Source organism: Pongo abelii, chromosome 3 (assembly GCF_028885655.2).
Source record: "Pongo abelii isolate AG06213 chromosome 3, NHGRI_mPonAbe1-v2.0_pri, whole genome shotgun sequence".
NCBI lineage: Eukaryota > Metazoa > Chordata > Mammalia > Primates > Hominidae > Pongo > Pongo abelii.
This window is the reverse complement of record NC_071988.2, coordinates 38,883,750-38,903,009: the sequence shown is the minus strand read 5'-3', so window position 1 is coordinate 38,903,009 and position 19,260 is coordinate 38,883,750. Positions and strand designations below refer to the sequence as shown.

The 19,260-nt window shown below is 42.4% G+C and overlaps 1 long non-coding RNA gene across 4 annotated transcripts in view; it reads right to left on the bottom strand.

Annotated features, from left to right (window-relative positions):
• The window catches only part of LOC112133088 (uncharacterized), a 91,360-nt gene that overhangs the window by 68,692 nt on the left and 3,408 nt on the right, over positions 1-19,260 (bottom strand). For 3 of the 4 annotated variants that reach the window (XR_008524153.2, XR_008524152.2, XR_008524154.2), the window contains exon 2: positions 18,226-18,387. This is a non-coding gene — a long non-coding RNA (uncharacterized LOC112133088). Of the gene's footprint in view, positions 1-14,459; positions 18,388-19,260 lie in introns of those variants that run through there. The other variant, XR_010139850.1, reaches the window with a different exon arrangement.

Genomic DNA, 19,260 nt, shown 5'->3' with positions numbered 1-19,260 from the left:
CTCTACTAAAAATGCAAAAATTAGCCAGGCATGGTGGTGTGTGCCTATAATCCCAGCTACTAGGGAGGCTGAGGCAGGAAATCGCTTGAACCTGGGAGACGGAGGTTGCAGTAAGCTGAGATCATGCCACTGCACTCCAGTCAGGGCAACAGAGTGAGACTCTGTCTCAAAATAAATAAATAAATAAATAAAAATGTCTGCATGACCCATGTGGTTATGAAGTTTTTTTCCTAGCAAATGATTGCAGATTATTTATGGGGGCTAGAAGATATTTTGCTATCAATGTAAGGATTTTTTTTCCCCTTAGGTCAGTCTATTCATTGTTTAGATCTGGTAAATTACTTGTATGAATTGAATAAATTCTCTGTATCATTGTACTGTTTAATAGTCTCTGATACAATTGTGATACTCATAAGGTGTTTTTCCCCCTTTATTATGATTACATTCTAGATCATAAACATTGTAAGGGCATCTTTTCGTTATATAATCCAGTATTGATTGTTTGAATTCCTCCTTGTACATCCTGGTTTTGTGCTCGATTTCTTGAAATAATATAACCAACTCTAAATTACTTGTGTTAATAGATGGGTAACATAACACAGGTAAGTTAAATCCTGGATAAATGAGCCCCCCAGAATAAAGGTTTTTCCTCTTGCTGTGGCCTACTGGAAGCCTTCCTAACTCTGTAGCTGGTAAAGTAGAGCAGAAAGGGCCAGAATGGCTTAAGATGGAGCTAAATTCCTATAGCATTCCATTTTCTGCTCTTGCCTCTTGAACTTAGAAGGCTTGCCCATATATCCTAACAATCTGTTCTCTGAGCTGCTAGAAGGCCAATCCCTGGCAAGAGATATTGATGTAGTCACTGAATCTATTGCTCACAAATAATTGAAAATTGGCTTTGGGAGCTGGGCACAGTGACTCATGCCTGTAATCCCAGCACTTTGGGAGGCTGGGGCAGGTGGATCCCTTGAGGTCAGGAGTTTGAGACCAGCCTGGCCAAGATGGTGAAACCCTGTGTCTACAAAAAATACAAAAATTAGCCGGGTTTGGTGACACGGCCTGTAGTCTTAGCTACTTGGGAGGCTGAGGCAGGAGAATCGCTTGAGCCTGGGAGACAGAGGTTGCAGTAAGCCAAGATCACGCCACTGCACTCCAGCTTGAGTGACAGAGTGAGACCCTGTCTCAAAAAAAAAAAAGAGGCTTTAGAAGGCTTTATTGGATGAAGTGGCTGAAACTTGGATACAGAATGTCTAGTATTAGACACCTAAAAATCTGGATTCTTCTTGGTTGTTGTTTTGAGATGGAGTTTTGCTCTTTTGCCCAAGCTGGAGTGAAGTGGCGCGATCTTGGCTCACTGCAACATCCACTCCCGGGTTCGAGCGATTCTCCTTCCTCAGCCTCCTGAGTAGCTGGGATTATAAGTGCCCACCACCACGCCCAGCTAATTTTTGTATCTTTAGTAGAGACGGGGTTTCGCCATGTAGGCCAAGGCTGGTCTCAAACTCCTAACCTCAGGTGATCCACCCACTATCACCTCCCAAACTGCTAGGATTACAGACGTGAGCCACCGTGCCTGGCCGGAAAATCTGGATTCTTATTCCTAGTTCTTCATTTCTGTCACATGCACTTAGTTGACATTACATCTACATATATTAGCTTTTGCCTACATGAACCATCTATTTACTTAGTAACCAGTGTTCTTAATGAAGTATTTAGTCTTGGGTTTCTTGTAAAATTTCTCTGCATTCCTTAGACAGTGTACTATACATGAAATATTCTTGTTGACCTAGTAATTTATATTATTCTATTTAATTCTTAAAGCTTCTACCTATGGCCTTTTTATTGAGCACACTCTTAAATCATTATCTGGCTTGTAAACATTCATCTGAATTGTGGCTACAATCCTTTTAAAATAATCTAGGAAAAAAGAAAGATAAAGCTTACATTTTCACAGTTTTGGCTCTTAAACACATTCCACAAATGCCATTAAGAATTTATTTTGTTTTAGGCTAGTCATGGTGGCTTATGCCTATAATCCCAGCAATTTGGGAGGCTGAGGCAAGAACTGCTTGAGCCCAGGAGTTTGAGACTAGCCTGGGCAACATAGCAAGACCCTGTCTCTACCAAAAAAAAAAAGTTTATTTTGTTTTAGAGTCATTTAATGTTTTTTTATGCACAATAATAGTGGGAGGTTGTTTTGTTTCTTTTTTTTTTTTTTTTTTTTGCTTTCCATGTGGGAAAGGTTAACATTGGAACTGTTTCTAGTAAAAGATTTTTTTCAGGCTGGGCATGGTGGCTCATGCCTGTAATCCCATCACTTTGGGAGACCAAGGGAGCCAGATCACCTGAGGTCAGGAGTTCGAGACCAGCCTGGCCAACATGGAGAAACTCCATCTCCACTAAAAATACAAAAGTAGCCGGGTGTGGTGGCGCATGCCTGTAATCCCAGCTACTTGGGAAGCTGAGGCAGGAGAATCACTTGAACCTGGGAGGTGGAGGTTGCAGTGAGCCAAGATCACGCCATTGCACTCCAGCCTGGGTAACAAGAGTGAAACTCTGCCTCAAAAAAAAACACCAAAAGATGTTTTTCATTTTTTTCATGTTATCTATCCAAGCACTGTCCCATGGTCAGCAAGTCATATTTCACAATGTGGATTTTCCAAAATAATTATTGAATACAGCTATTCTATGGTTACTTCTAGTGTTTTTGTGGTATGTGGTGTGGGAGTGTTTATGGAATTACCGGTATCTTAAATTTTCAAAGGAACCTTGGAAGTCTATCACTCTAAATGAAAGTCTGTCACTCTACATGAATTATGTGCTCAAATTTGACCAACTCAGTTTAAGACACAAAACAGTAATCTGAAGAAAGAAAAATGAAGACAGTTTATAGTTTAATGGGTTAAATTCTTGTTGTTGCAATAGTAAATTTAGTCTTCTTATAATATTTCTAAATGAAAAATCATAGGTATTTGTTACCACGTGTGACGATTACTTTGTTAAAAGCAAAAGTGGTCGTCTGATATGCTAAATGTTAATTACTGTTTTTATATGTTTAAATCATGCCAAACAAATTATGTCTGTGCCATCCAGGGTCTGTTGTTAATCTTTTTCTGAGTACTTGGATTGGGATAAAGGGCTTGTACTATGCACTTTTTATTAATGAATAAATAGAAAACGTTAGTAACACTTTGTTTTCTGTTTGGCTTTTGTGGGAAGAGAAGCAAGCATCTTTTGCTTAGTAGATGTTAACCTCGTGTATTAAACAGTTTCTTTGTAAGACCTAACTAAAGACATTCCTAAGAGAGAACTTAAGTTTTAAGAAAAGTTGTGAGAAAAGTATTTATAAAATATGCAGTATGGGGCCAGTATTCAGAAGTAGAGTTTCTCTCTTGGAAATTAGATTGCAGTCACATTTCTTTGGTTATTTTCTTTCTCTCTCTCTTCCTAGAATACCAGGTAAAATAGACATTTGCTTTGAGGGACTAATATCCAATAGTGTTAATTATTTAAGCAGACATATCTAGCTCAAAAGGAACTAGACATGTCGCTGTACCAAAAACACACAAAAGTGAAAATTTGCTTCTGTTCTGTGACCTAGAATGTGTCCAGACATTAAAGATCATGAATACTCATATACATGTAAAAATAGTAACACTGCTCTGGCATGATTTTGATGTCAGTGTGTATGTAATAACTTAAGTGTTATTTAAAATAGTTAAATTTGTGAAGTAACAATTTCTTGGAGACAGTAAACTTTTTATGATTCAATCTAAAGATTGTCATATACATGTCAACGGATATCTGAATCCTCAGTGAAACTGTAAGTTTTCATTAAATGACTCTGCTGCAATACTAGTTTTCTTCTCAGAAAATGGAATTCAAATAAAATAAGTTTTTTGGTCTTGGCATTTCACCTGATGACTTTCTCAGTTCTGGATCTCAATTTGTAGAGTTGTTGGGGGTTCCCCCCCCACCAAAAGATGCTCCATAAACACAAACTATGATTGTCTTTCATGACCATATTTTTAAAAATTGGAGTTACTTGCGTGATCTTTTCCCATTAGTTGCTTGTAGGGGACTTTAGTGTGCATATCTCTTCTCAGATGAATGTATTATGTTCGTTCAATAAACATTTCAACAGATTTTTATACTTGTTTCTTAACTTTCTATAGGCTTTAAAATGGATTTTATTCAGGATTTGATTACAGAAACTATTTCAAACCATCAGATGCCAAATTAAGATGTCTACTGAAGTTAGTGGGGAGATGTCTGGGAGGCAAGGATTATGTAGGGGTGAAAACAATATATATAGTTTTAAAGATAAAGCAACTTTCTTTTTTTTTTTTTTTTTGAGACATAGTATCACTTTGTCACCCAGGCTGGGGTACAGTGGCACAATCTCGGCTCATTGCAACCTCTACCCTCCCAGGTTCAAACGATTCTCCTGCCTCAGCCTCCCGAGTAGCTGGGATTACAGGCACCTGCCACTGCGCCCGGCTAATTTTTGTATTTTTAGTAGAGACGGGTCTTCACCATCTTGGCCAGGCTGGTCTTGAACTCCTGACCTCATGATCCACCTGCCTTGGCCTCCCAAAGTGCTGGAATTACAGGTGTGAGCCACTGTGCCCTGCCAGGATAAAACAACTTTCATATCAATACATGGTTTTTGTTTTGGTTTTTTGGTTTTTTTTGAGACAGAGTCTTGCTCTGTCGCCAGGCTGGAGTGCAGTGGCACGATCTCGGCTCACTGCAACCTCCGCCTCTGGGGTTCAAGCAATTATCCTGCCTCAGCCCCCAGAGTAGCTGAGACTACCAGCGCGTGCCACCACACCTGGCTAATATTTGTATTTTTAGTAGAGACAGGGTTTCACCATGTTGGCCAGAATGGTCTTGATCTCTTGACCTCGTGATCTGCCCACCTCAGCCTCCCAAAGTGCTGGGATTACAGGCGTGAGCCACGTGCCTGGCCATCAGTACATGTTTTATTGGGAGGTGGGAGGATCACTTGACGCCAGGAGTTCAGGACCAGCTTAAGCAACATAGACTCTATCTCTACAAAAATAAAATAAAACTTAGCGGGACGTGATGGCCTGCATCTATAGTCCCAGCTACTTGGGAGGCTGAGATGGGAGGATGGCTTGAGCCCAGTAGTTCCAGGCTATTGTGTGAGCTGTGATGGCACCACTGCACTCTAGCTAGGGCAACAGAGCCAGATCCTGAGTCAAAAATAAATGTTTTAAAGAGTGTTATTTCCTTATACAAATCTCCACTTATTTCTAGGAAATTTAGAAATAAGAAAAGTATTATTTGCAATGTCTGGAATGCCAGAGTCTAACCTCTTAAATATGTGCTCATAACCTCAGATACTTGGTCTATGCTTGATGATTAATGGTTTTGAATTGCAGTGTTTATTAGTTTTGAAAATTTGACCAGAATTAAACATAAATACCACACAGCAGGTTCAGCATTATAGAAAATGCCTCTTAAATTGTTTTTAAATAAATGAATCTGTTATGTATGTAATTCAGTCAGTGTCAAAAGGAGAAGCACTTTTTATATACAAAAGGCATCTCAGACCCTAGGTTGAATGCAGCTTTTCATGACAACTAATTAGTATGTAAACAAACTTTGGAAGTCTAGATGTGTTTAAAGGGGCTTCCTTACAATTAATCCAGCCAGGACAATTCTGTGGTTACAAAATACAGGACAGATGGAAATCTGACACCAGAGCCTATACCTCCAATAAATGGGTTAAGATTTATATCCTTGCAAAAGTTGTTTGTCTTCATTTTTATCTAACAGCCTTTTTTTTTGAGATAGTCTCACTTTGTCACCCAGGCTGGAATGCAGCAGCACCATTATGGCTCACTGCAGCTTCGACCTCTGGAGCTCAAGCTATTCTCCCGCCTCGGCCCCACAAGCAGCTGAGACTACAGGCGCCCCCCACCACACCAGGCTAATTTTTGCAGAGATGGGGTTTCACCGTGTTGCCCAGGCTGGTCTCCAACTCCTGAGCTCAAGCGATCCTCTTGCTTCGGCCTCCAAAAGTGCTGGCATTACAGGCATGAGCCTGTTACAGGCCAAAAGAAAGGGTCGTGACCAACTCAGTATACCACTGGAGGCTATATGAGCAAATAGAAAACTGTTCTTATGAAAGCAGGATGTTGGAAAACTAACAACTGTGTCTGCCGCCAGAAGGGTTGCTGAGGGCAGTCACGCCCCAAGCGCAGTGTTCCTTCTGATTATCTATAGGAACATCTGAAGCCTGTTGTACAAAGAAAGCAATTATGTATACTGTGATAAATCAAGCAGCTGACCAACCGTTACCTCTCCCTCCCTGCTCTTTCTACCTAATAAATACGAAGGGCTGTAGAAGCTCAGGGCCCTTGCTCACTAGAAGGAGCCCGCTGACCCTTTCTTCCAAAAATACTTTTTGTCTGTCTTCATTTCTGCATTCGTCCCCCTTCGTTCACTCCCATAACAACCGACAGCGACAAGTGGCACCCAGGATAGGGACGTGAGTGAAGGTCTGCTGGAGCAGAGAAAGTGACACTGACAAGAAGAATGAGAATGAGAAACCCTGGGATGAGTCTGCTGACAGCTGATAGAAGGTCAGTGCCCTAAAGAGGTACTGGGAACAGGAATTTTCTGAATCAGGGTAACATGGGGGAAGAATTTGGCTATTTTCTTTTTTATATTTGGAGTTTAGTTCATACTATTCTCCTGCCATTATTCATTTCTTATTCTGCTAGACAGCAGGAGTCATGTTCAGAGTCTAAAAATTTGAAAGAATGTTTCTGTTCTCCCAACAGCGCCAATTAAAAATAATAAACAGGAGCAGGAGGATGAAAATTGGCCTGTGTCACCCCCTCTAGTAGCAGAAACATCTGAACCACCTCCTTCAGTAGCAGAAATAGAGACCCCAATACAAAGAACTTTACACTCTGCTGCTATAGCTGGAGAACCCTTAGGACCTTGAGCTGTTCCTATTTCCGTAAGGCCTGATCCACATAATCCACAGCAGTTTATTCATGAACACACCCCACTAGAATTTAAGTTGCTGAAGGAATTAAAAGCTAGTGTAGTTAATAATGGAGTACAAAGCCCATTTACTTTAGGATTGCTAGAATCTATTTGGCGCTATGCGCCTTCCACCCTTTGATGTAAAGCATTTGGCTTGCACTTGTTTGTCTGCTAGTGCATACCTGATATGGAATTTAAATTGGCAAGAACTGTGTGCAGACCAGGCTAGACAGAATCGTGCTGCTGGACACAGAGACATTACAGAGGATGCTGTTAGGCAGTGGCCCCTATTCAGACCTAGAACATCAAATAGCACTCCCAGACGCTGCTTATAAGCAGTGTGCCTTGGCTGTTAAACGCACCTGGGCCACAATTCCAGAGGAAAGGGTTCCAGTACAATCTTTTTTACATATCAGGCAAGGGTCACAGGAGCCCTATGCACATTTTCTTGCAAGATTACCGTAGGCAGTGAAGTGTCAGATTTCTCTTGCCATGGCTACAGAAATGCTAACCTTAACTAGTTTTTGAGACTGCAAACACGGATTGTAAACATGCACTGGCATCTGTGAGATGTACAAAAAGCTTAGGAAATTTTCTCAAAGCTTGTCAGGATGTGGGAACTGAGCTTCATTGCTCTATGATGTTGGCTGAAGCAAAGGAATAATAGATAATCATTATCCATCAGACAAAGTTTTGCAATTTTATAAAGTTTACCCTTTTATCCTCCCTGTGATTACTCATCACAAGCCTATTCCAGGTGGCCAGACTTATTTCACTGACGGCTCTTCCAAAGTCTGAGCATCTATTTATGGACCTAAGCATACTCAAACAATAAAAACCCCTGGTGTTTCAGCTCAATGCTCAGAATTAATGGCAGTTATTCAGGTTTTACAGCTCACTGCTTCCTCTCCTATTGTCTGTGATTTAGCCTATGTTGTAAATGTAGCCAGTCGCATTGAGACTGCCACTATTAAAAGCACCCTAGAACCAGAGCTGTTTAACTTGTTTCTAAGACTTCAGCGAGCTGTTCGCTCTCATGCTGCTCCTTTTCAAATTTCTCATATTCGCTCTGACACACAACTTCCTGGACCACTACCTCTAGGTAATGATAGAGCAGATAAATTGATTGGTTCTGTGTTTCAGGAAGCTGAAGCCTCTCATGCATTACTGCCATCAAAACACCTCTGCCCTTACTTGTATGTTTCATCTGCCTCAAAGCCAGGCTTTGAGCTATTGTGCAAGCCTGCCCCACTTGTCAGCATGTCCCTGGTGTTACACCTGTAGAAGGATGTAACCCACGAGGCTTAGCTCCAAATGAAATCTGGCAAATGGATGTTACACATATAGCAGCCTTTGACAAACTTAGCTATGTTCATATGACTATAGACACTTATTCTAATATGCTGCATGCTACATGTCAAACAGGTGAAACAGCTGGCCACATCCAATGACATTGTCTGTTATTTGCCGATATGGGGGTCCCTAAACAATTAAAAACTGACAATGGACCTGCTTATGTTAGTCATGCTTTTCAAAATTGTTCACAGTTATAGGCAGTTAGTCACAAAACAAGAATTCCTCATAACCCTCGAGGACAAGGAATTATAGAGCAGGCACATCAAACGTTACAACATATGTTGAAAAAACAAAAAGGGGGTATAGGAGACCAGTTACCACCTCAAACAATACCACATTTAGCATTATTTACTTTAAATTTTTAACTCCTGGTACAGATAATAAGACTCCAGTAGAACGACACTGGCAAATGTTAGAGGGAAAAAGGAAAGTTTACCCAAAAGTATGGAAATCCCTGGAAGGAGGACAATGGAAAGGCCTGGTAGATTTACTGACATGGGGATGAGGGTATGCTTGTGTTTTACAGATCAAGAAAACCACACAAGAAGATGAGAAACTGCTGGAGCTTCAGGGTCAGGCAAAAACCCCTGACTCCATGTTTATGGCCATGCTAGCTATAATATCCTGTGTGCTATGTTTTCCCTGTGCAGAGGCAAAAACATATTGGGCATATGTTCCTAACCCCCCGGTAGTACGACTGGTACTCTGGAGTGACACTCCTCCTGAGATATATCATGATCAAGGAGCATGGGCACCGGGACCCTTAACTCCCCCTGACACAGAGCAATTAGACTCTCAGAACAATGGTATCAATTATACCACTCCATTGGAGGGCCTTCCTTTATGCATCACCCAGGATACACTGCTCAACTGCAGTTGCCTTGCAATTCAATCCCAGGCATGGTTGAGTTACCATGGAAAATATATGTACCTATTGGGCCTTAGTTCTATTAATATTACTGGTGTAGTTACTAATCACTTCCGGCCCCATCACCCAAATTGTATTAATTATACAGAATGGATTCCCTTTGATAATTCTAACCCCCCTCCTTGGACCCGGTGTCTTGGCTCCCTAGCTAGACAACAGTCCATGCTAATGGGAGACATTATTTACTGGGGTCCCCGTGGTCATCTGGTTGGGAGACATGAGCATCAGACCTCATGGCATTAACTTTGCTGGCACTGGTGGCAAAACTTTAACATCTCCTCACTACATCACATTGCAATTCAATCTCAATCTGCTGCCCAAATTGCTTGACACAGCACAAGCTTTAGCTCACCTTTGCCTCAATGGCATTATCAAGGAAAGAGAAGTCCAATTCAGGTGTCAATATGGAAAGCAGCACTCCCACTTATGAATGGCAGCATTTGGATCAGGACACTATCCAATAATAGTAACTGTGCTAAACACAGTTTTAATGTTACCCTTGTAGAAAATATTACCACTCAATTTACAATTTGTGTTTTTAATCCTTATATTTTCTTAGCAGCAAAAAAAAACCACCTCCAGGTAGATGATGCCCAATTGACTTGTGATTCCTGTCAACTGTATCATTGCCTCAATCATAGCACAATACAAACACATGACATATCCACCCTAATAATTCTAGGTCACATTCCTGGATTATGAATTCCTGTAAATTTATCTGAGCCTTGGGCAGCCACCCCCACTTTACATCTTATGAAACTCCTTTTTACTCTGCTTACTCATCGTGCTCATAGAGCCTTAGGCATGATAATTTTTGTTATAGTCTCCTTAGTTACATTAATAACCTCTGTTGTGGTGTCCTCAGTAGCAATGCACAGCTCCATTCAAACAGCTCAATATGTGGAAAACTGGACATGCACAGTCGACCAGGCATGGATGCTTCAAAATAAAATTAACACCAAAATACAAACAGAGGTGGCAATGTTAAAGACTACTGTTCTGTGGCTAGGAGAACAAGTACAAAGTTTGCAGTTGCAGCAGCAATGCGTTGTCATTTTAATCATACTCATATTTGTGTGACCAATTTGGTATATAACCAAAGTGAATATCCATGGAGCCTTGTAAAAGCCCATTTACAGGGAGCTTTCACATTCAATGTTACTTTTGATATTAATGATTTACAAAGTAAAATCCTTAACTTGAATAAGCAGACTCAAGCGTTTCAGCCCTCTTTAAAAGCTTGGGCAGAATTCCAGCAAGGTTTAGAGAGCCTTAACCCTGGGACCTACTTCAAATAGCACCTCAATGTCTTTTTTGTAACTATGGGATTAATGTTATTATATTTCTGTTTTTTGTTAACAGTCTGCAAAATCAGCTGGACCACCAAACGGCAATTGAGAGCTGCACAACCTGCAATTACCTTTATTCAATTAATGCAAAAACAAAAAGGGGGAGATGTTACAGGCCGAAAGAATGAAGGTCGTGACCAACTCAGTATACCACTGGAGGCTATGTGAGCAAATAAAAAACTGTTCTCATGAAAGCAGGATGTTGGAAAACTAACAACTGTGTCTGCCGCCAGAAGGGGTGCTGAGGGCAGTCACGCCCCAAGCACAGTGTTCCTTCTGATTATCTATAGGAACATCTGAAGCCTGTTGTACAAAGAAAGCAATTATGTGTACCTGTGATAAATCAAGCAGCTGACGAACCATTACCTCTCCCTCCCTGCTCTTTCTACCTAATAAATACGAAGGGCTGTAGAAGCTCAGGGCCCTTGCTCACTAGAAGCAAGGAGCCCCCTGACCCCTTCTTCCAAAAATACTCTTTGTGTCTTTGTCTTCATTTCTGCATTCGTCCCCCTTTGTTCACTCCCGTAGCAACCAACAGCGACATGAGCCACTATCACACCCGGCAACGTTTTCTTAAAAATTACATTTTCTTTGCTTTGTCTCACATTACACTTATGTCAACATCTTCTCATCTTTCCAAAGAGTTTAACTAGTAACTGCCTGTTGAAAGCTGGCAGTCTCAAACTTCAAGCATGATTCTGCAAGCCAAAGCTGAATTAGAAAATACAAAGCTTAAGAAAATCTTGGGCTAAATAAAGTAATATTGTAAATTTTAGTTTCTCCATTAAAGAATGGATAGGACTTAACAATTTTCGTCCTCCATAACATCCAAGTAATTTTTTCGTTGTGTCACAGTATTTTTAAAACTGAGTCACATAGTCACACCTATGTAGGTGTCCACTGGCAATGGCTAATTCCTTGTGCCCTCTAGTATTAATAATTCTCTGATGCTAATCTCTAAAAGCATTAAAGATATTCAAAGAGGACCAAGCACTGTGGCTCATGCCTGTAATCCAGGCACTTTGTGAGGCCAAGGCAAGAGGATCCCTTGAGCCCAGGAGTTCGAGACCAACCTGGGCAATATAGTGAGACCCTGTCTCTGTAAAAAAAATTCATAAAATTTAAAAAAAGAAAGATGCTCATAGAGCTTTTGATTGAAGATAGCTAACAATTGTCACCCTTTATCACTTCTGCTATAATTTTCATAATATACATGCTCTAACACAGTGACTCATAGTTCCCTTAATCAACTCTTCATCTAATTCTCAACTTCTTCTGTTTTCATTGTAGCAATTTCATCATTTGCACTACAAACATTTAGTATGCTGTCAATTTTTTAAAATAAAAAATAGGTTGGTGGGCATGGTGGCTCACACCTGTAATCTCAGCACTTTGGGAGGCCAGGGTGAGCGGATCACTTGAGGCCAGGAGTTCAAGACCAGCTTGGCCAACATAATAAAACCCTGCCTCTACAAAAAATACAAAAATTAGCCGTGTGTGGTGCACGCTTGTAATCCCAGCTACTAGGGAGGCTGAGACATGATAATCGCTTGAACCTGGGAGACAGAGGTTGCAGTGAGCTGAGATTGCACCACTGCACTCTAGATTGGGCAACAGAGCAAGACTGTCTCAAAAAAAGAAAAAAAAAAAAAAAAGGGCTGGGCACAGTGGCTTATGCCTGTAATCCTAGCACTTTAGGAGGCTGAGGCAATTGCATCACTTGAACCCAGAAGTTTGAGACCAGCCTGGGCAACCTGGCGAAAATCCGTCTCTACAAAAAATTTTAAAAATTAGCCAGGCATGGTGGTGCATGCTTGTAGTCCCAGCTACTCAGGAGGCTGAGGTGGGAGGATCACCTGAGTTCAGGAAGGTTGAGGCTGCAGTGAGCGGTGATGGTTCACTGCACTACAGCATGGGTGACACAGTGAGACCCTGTCTCAAAAATAAGTAAAATAATTTAAAAATATATTTAGTATTGTCAATAGTATTGTCAGTAGTTCCCAATTTAGCCTCGGGAAAAAAAATGCTAAGTAAAATAGCTTTGTGGGCCCATGGTGTCTCACGCCTGTAATCCCAGCACTCTGGAAGGCCGAGGTGGACAGATCAGAGGTCAGGAGTTTGAGACCAGCCTGACCAACATGGCAAAACCCCGTCTCTACTAAAAATACAAAATTTAGCCAGGCGTGGTGGCTCATGCCTGTAATCCCAGCTACTCGGGAGGCTGAGGCAGGAGAATCACTTGAACCCAGGAGGCAGAGGTTGCAGTAAGCCGAGATCCCGCCACTTCACTCCAGCCTGGGCAACAGAGCAAGACTCTGTCTCCAAAATTATTTTATGTATTTATTTATTTATTTTGAGACTGAGTCTCGCCCTATTGCCCAAGCTAGAGTGCAGTGGTGTGATCCCAGCTCACTGCAACCTCTGCCTCCCGGGTGCAAGCATTACTTGCACAATGCCAACAAATGCCAACAAATAAGGTAAATTAATTTCAGGGACTTCTAATTGCTGAAGGGAAATTAAAATATAATCATGGTGAGATAACTTTTTCTTTTTGACAGGATCTTGCTATATTGCCCAGGCTGGCCTCAGACTTCTGGGCTCAAGAAATCCATCAGCCTCAGCCACTTGAGTAGCTGAGATTACAGGTGTGCACCACCACACCTGGATCTGAAAGAATTTTCTAAAGAGATGATATTTGAGTTGGGATCTGAATAATTCAGCTAAGCAAAGATCTGGGCAGTTTTCCAAGAGAAAAAAAAAAACAATAGTAACAAGCACAAAGGCCCTGAAATGGAAATAGACTTGGCATTTTCAAGAGACTGAAGATCAAATGATGGGTACAAGATGAGAAGTAAGGTCTCTATCTTGTAGGATCTTGGAAGCCAAATGAAGATTTTTGGATTTTATTCTGAGTATAAAAGATAGCCAGGGGTAGAGGTAATATGATCTGATTTATGATTTTATCTTACTCTGGCTGCTATGTAGAAAGACGAATTGTGTCAAGAAGAGAGGCAGAAAACTAGTAAACCATTGGAGTTCGGATAAGAGATGTTAGTGGCTTTGACTAAGGTTGTGGCAGTACAAATTATAAGAAGAGATCAGATCTGGGATATATTTTGGAGGTACAGCCAATACGTCACAATGATGGCCTGGCTATGAAGTGACATCTGGTTTGCCGGCTGAGCAACTAATGATATAAATTGAGACAGTAAGGGAAAGAGGGGTGAGAAAGAGCAGACTGGGAGTAAATATTAGTTGGATATAGATTCACTTGCTGGAATAAAGAGATCCAGTGGTTTAAACCAGATTAAAAGTTCTCTTTCACGTAACAACAATATAAGCAGTCTAGAGCTAAAATGTATGCTTCAGGTATTCAGAACCTACACTCTTTATATTGTTGCTCCCCCAACCCCTAGAGCAGTGCTTCTGAAACTGGTTGTGCATGGTCCACCCAATGCTGCACTTCTCTGCATGGTCAAAGAAAGTTCACCACAACATCCATTGGGTTAGTGTTCCAGCTAGAGGAGGATGAGGAGGGGATATTTTATAAGACTTGCAGACAAAACTAGAGAGCTCAAAGCATAAAGATAACTACAATCCCAGCTGCTATCCAGAGTGTCTGAATCAGTGTGATTAAACAGCCTGGAAATTTGGGAGAATGGGTCTGAGTTCTGCCAAAGCTTCTCACATTTTAAGTTGGCATTTAATATGTTTCCAGGTGTAGGTTTAATATCCTTGACAAAAATAGAAAATATTAAACACTGCATAAGATGAAGTGGGAAAAATGGTTCATTATAAGGTTTGATATACCAAAGCTGAACTGCTTTATTGAATAAATCTTGTAAATTTTGTAAGTTGCTTTTAAAAGAATCAAATTCACTGATTTACATGGCATCTTCTGTTGGAATTCAGAACATCTCAATAGGCCAAAATGTCCTGATTCTAACTCTAAACTTCAGCCTTAACAAAAATATGTATTAAATGGGTGGCAAGACAGATTTGAGGATTCTTGATTCATCATTATAAGGGACTTACCCAAAACCCAAACGTAGTTTATCTCTTTGTTTGGCACTCAGGAGAATTTTACCCTGGGTAATGGATCATTGTATGAGTCCATCTTTCATGCTGCTGATAAAGACATACCTGGGCAATTTACAAAAGAAAGAGGTTTATTGCCGGGTGCAGTGGCTCACGCCGGTAATCCCAACACTTTGGGAGGCCGAGGCGGGCAGATCACAAGGTCAGGAGATCAAGACCATCCTGGCTAACACGGTGAAACCCCGTCTCTACTGAAAATACAAAAAAATTAGCTGGGTGTGGTGTCAGGCGCCTGTGACAATGCCCGCTATGCGGGAGGCTGAGGCAGGAGAATGGCGTGAACCTGGGAGGCGGAGCTTGCAGTGAGCTGAGATCGCGCCACTGCACTCCAGCCTGGGCAACAGAGTGAGACTCCGTCTCAAAAAAAAAAAAAAAAAAAGAAAGAGGTTTATTGGACTTACAGTTCCACGTGGCTGGGGAGGCCTCACAATCATGGTGGAAGGTGAAAGGCCTGTCTCACGTGGTGGCAGACAAGAGAAGAGAGAAGTAACTCTCATTTTTAAAACCATCAGATCTTGTAAGACTTATCCTCTATCATGAGAACAGCATGGGAAAGACCCACCCCCATTATTCTTTTTTCTTTTTTTTTTTTTTTTTAAGACTAAGTTTCACTTTGAGGCCCAGGCTGGAGTGCAGTGGTGCGATCACAGCTCACTGCAACCTCTGCCTCCAGGTTCAAGTGATTCTCGGGCCTCAGCCTCCCAAGTAGCTGGAATTACAGGTGCCCACCACCATGCCTGACTAATTTTTGTATTTTTAGTATAGATGGGGTTTCACCAGTTGGCCAGGCTGGTCTCAAACTCCTGATCGCAAGTGATCTCCCCCTTGGCCTCCCAAAGTGCTGGGATTACAGGCATGAGCAACCGCGTCCAGCCCACATGATTCAATTACCAGGTCCCTCCCATGACACATGGGTTATGGGAGCTACAAGATAAGACTTGGGTGGGAACACAGAGCCAAACCATATCATTCCGCCCCTGGCCCCTCCCAAATCTCATGTCTTCACATTTCAAAACCAATCATGGCTTCCCAATAGTCCTCCGAAGTCTTAACTCATTTCAGCATTAACTCAAAAGTCCACAGTCCAAAGTCTCATCTGAGACAAGGAAAATCCCTTCTGCCTACGAGCCTGTAAAATCAAAAGCAAGTTATTTACCTCCTAGATACAATGGTGGTATATGCATTCGGTAAATACAGCCATTCCAAATAGGAGAAACTGGCCAAAACAAAGGGGCTACAGGACCCATGCCAAGTCTAAAATCCAGCAGGACAGTCAAATCTTAAAGCTTCAAAATGGTCGCCTTTGACTCCATGTCTCACATCCCATGGTCTTGGGCAGCTCCACTCCTGTGGCTTTGCAGGAAAAGCCTCCCTCCAGGCTGCTTTCATAGGCTGGCATTGAGTGTCTGCAGCTTTTCGGGCACACGGTGCAAGCTGTCGGTGATCTACCATTCTGGGGTCTGGAGGACGGTGGTCCTCTTCTCACAGCTCCATCAGGCAGTGCCCCAGTGGGGACTCTGTGTGGGGGCTCCAACCCCACATTTCCCTTCTGCACTGCTCTAACAGAGGTTCTCCATGAAGGCCCCACCCCTACAGCAAACTTCTGCCTGGACATCCAGGCATTTCCATATATCTTCTGAAATCTAGACGGAGGTTCCCAAACCCCAATTCTTGACTTCTATGTACTTGCAGGCTCAACACCACATGGAAGCTGCCAAGGTTTGGGGCTTCTACCCCCTGAAGCAACAGCCTGAGCTCTATGTTGGCCCCTTTCAGTCACCACTGGAGCAGCTGAGAGGCAGGGCACCAAGTCTCTAGGCTGCACACAGCATGGGGACCCTGGGCACTGCCCACAAAACCACTTTTTCCTCCTAGGCCTCTGGACCTGTGATGGGAGGGGCTGCCATGAAGACCTCTGACATGTCTGGGAGATATTTTCCCCACTGTCTTGGGTATTAACATTCGGCTCCTTGGGACTTATGCAAATTTTTGCAGCCAGCTTGAATTTCCTCTCAGAAAATGGGATTTTCTTTTCTATCGCATTGTCAGGCTGCAAATTTCCCAAACTTTTATGCTCTGCTTCCCTTATAAAACTGAATGCCTTTTTTCTTTTTTGAGACAGAGTCTCAGTCGTTTGCCCAGGCTGGAGGCAGTGGCATGATCTCGGCTCATTGGAACCTCCACCTCCCGGGTCCAGGCGATTCTCCTGCCTCAGCCTCCCGAGAAGCTGGGACTACAGGCATGCACCACCATGCCCAGCTAATTTTTGTATTTCTAGTAGAGACAGGGTTTCACCATATTGGCCAGGATGGTCTCGAACTCCTGACCTCTTGATCCACCCTCCTCGGCCTCCCAAAGTGCTGGCATTATAGGTGTGCGCCACCACACCCGGTCAAAACAGAATGCCTTTAACAACACCCAAGTCACCTCTTGAATGCTTTGCTGCTTAGAAATGTCTTCCGCTGCCAACATAGTGAAACCGTCTCTACTAAAAATACAAAAAATTAGAAGGGCATGGTTGCAGACACCTGTAATCCCAGCTACTCAGGAGGCTGAGGCAGGAGAATTGCTTGGACCCAGTGAGCTGAGATCGCACCATTGCACTCCACCCCGGGTGACAGTGCAAGACTCCGTCTCAAAAAAAAAGAAATGTCTTCCACCAGATACCCTAAATCATCTCCCTCAAGTTCAAAGTCCCACAGATCTCTAGGGCAGGGGCAAAATGCCACCAGTCTCTTTGCTAAAACATAACAAGAGTCACCTTTGCTCCAGTTCCCAACAAGTTCCTCATCTCCATCTGAGACCACCTCAGACTGGATCTTATTGTTCATATCACTATCAGCATTTTTGTCAATGCCATTCAACAAGTCTCTAGGAAGTTCCAAACTTTCCCACATTTTCCTGTCTTCTTCTGAGCCCTCCAAACTGTTCCAATGTTTGCCTGCTACCCAGTTCCAAAGTCACTTTCACATTTTCAGGTATCTTTTAAGCAACACCCCACTCTACTGGTACCAATTTACTGTATTAGCATTTCCATGCTGCTGATAGACATACCCAAGACTGGGCAATTTACAAAAGAAAGAGGTTTATTTGGACTTACCGTTCCATGTGGCTGGGGAAAGACTCACAATCATAGTGAGGGCAAGGAAGAGCAAGTCACATCTTACATGGATGGCAGCAGGCAAAGAGAGAGAGCTTGTGCAGAGGAACTCCTTTTTTTTTTTTTTTTGGAGACAGAGTCTCACTCTGTTGCCCAGGCTGGAGTGCAGTGGTGCAATCTCAGCTTACTGCAACCTCCTTCTCCCAGGTTCAAGCAATTCACTCTGCCTCAGCCTCCCTAGTAGTTCAGATTACAGGTGCCCACCACCATGCCCAGCCAGAACTCTTTTTAAAACCATCAGATCTCATTAGACTTATTCACTATCACAAGAACAGCACAGGAAAGACTTGCCCCCATGTTTCAATTACCTCCCACTGGGTTTCAAGATGAGATGTGGGTGGGGACACAGCCAAACCATATCACAGCTACTCTGAAAGCTGAGTTGGAGGGTCATTTCAGCCTGGGAGGTTGAGGCTGCAGTGAGATGTGTTCGTGCCAATGCATTCCAGCCTGGGTGACAAAGTGAGACCCTGTAAAAAAAAAAAAAAAAAGAAAGAAAGGCTTACATTTTACCCAAACAATGCCTTACTATGACTGGCTCTGTGTCCTCACCCAAATCTCATCTTGTAGGTCCCATAATTCCTACATGTTGTGAGAGGGACCCAGTGGATAAGTGAATCATGGGGGCAGGTCTTTCCTGTGCTGTTCTTGTGATAGTGAATAAGTCTCATGAGATCTGATGGTTTTAAAAACGAGAGTTTCCCTGCACAAGTTCTCTCTTCTCTTGTCGGCCACCATGTGAGACACGCCTTTCACCTTCCACCATGATTGTGAGGCTTCCCCAGCCATGTGGAACTATAAGTCCAATAAACATCTTTCTTTTGTAAATTTCCTAGTCTTGGGTATGTCTTTATCAGCAGCATGAAAAAGAACTAACACAGTAAATTGGTACCAGTAGAGTGAGGCACTGCTAAAAAGATATCCAAAAATATGGAAGCAACCTTGGAACTGGGTTAACAGCCAGATGTTGGAACAGTTTGGAGGGCTCAGAAGAAGATAGGAAAACGCAGGAAAGTTTAGAACTCCCTAGAGGCTTGTTGAATGGCTTTGACAAAAATGCTGATAATTATATGGACTATTAAATCCAATCAGGTGATCTCAGATGGAGATGAGGAACTTGTTGGGAACTGGAGCAAAGGTGACTTTTGTTACGTTTTAGCAAGGAGACTGGCGGCACTTTGCCCCTGCCCTAGAGATTTGTGAAACTTTGAACTTGAGAGAGATGATTTAGGGTATCTGACAGAAGAAATTTCTAAGCAGCAAAGCATTCAAGAGGTGACTTGGGTGCCGTTAAAGGCATTCAGTTTTTAAGGGAAAAGTTTGGAAAATTTGCAGCCTGACAA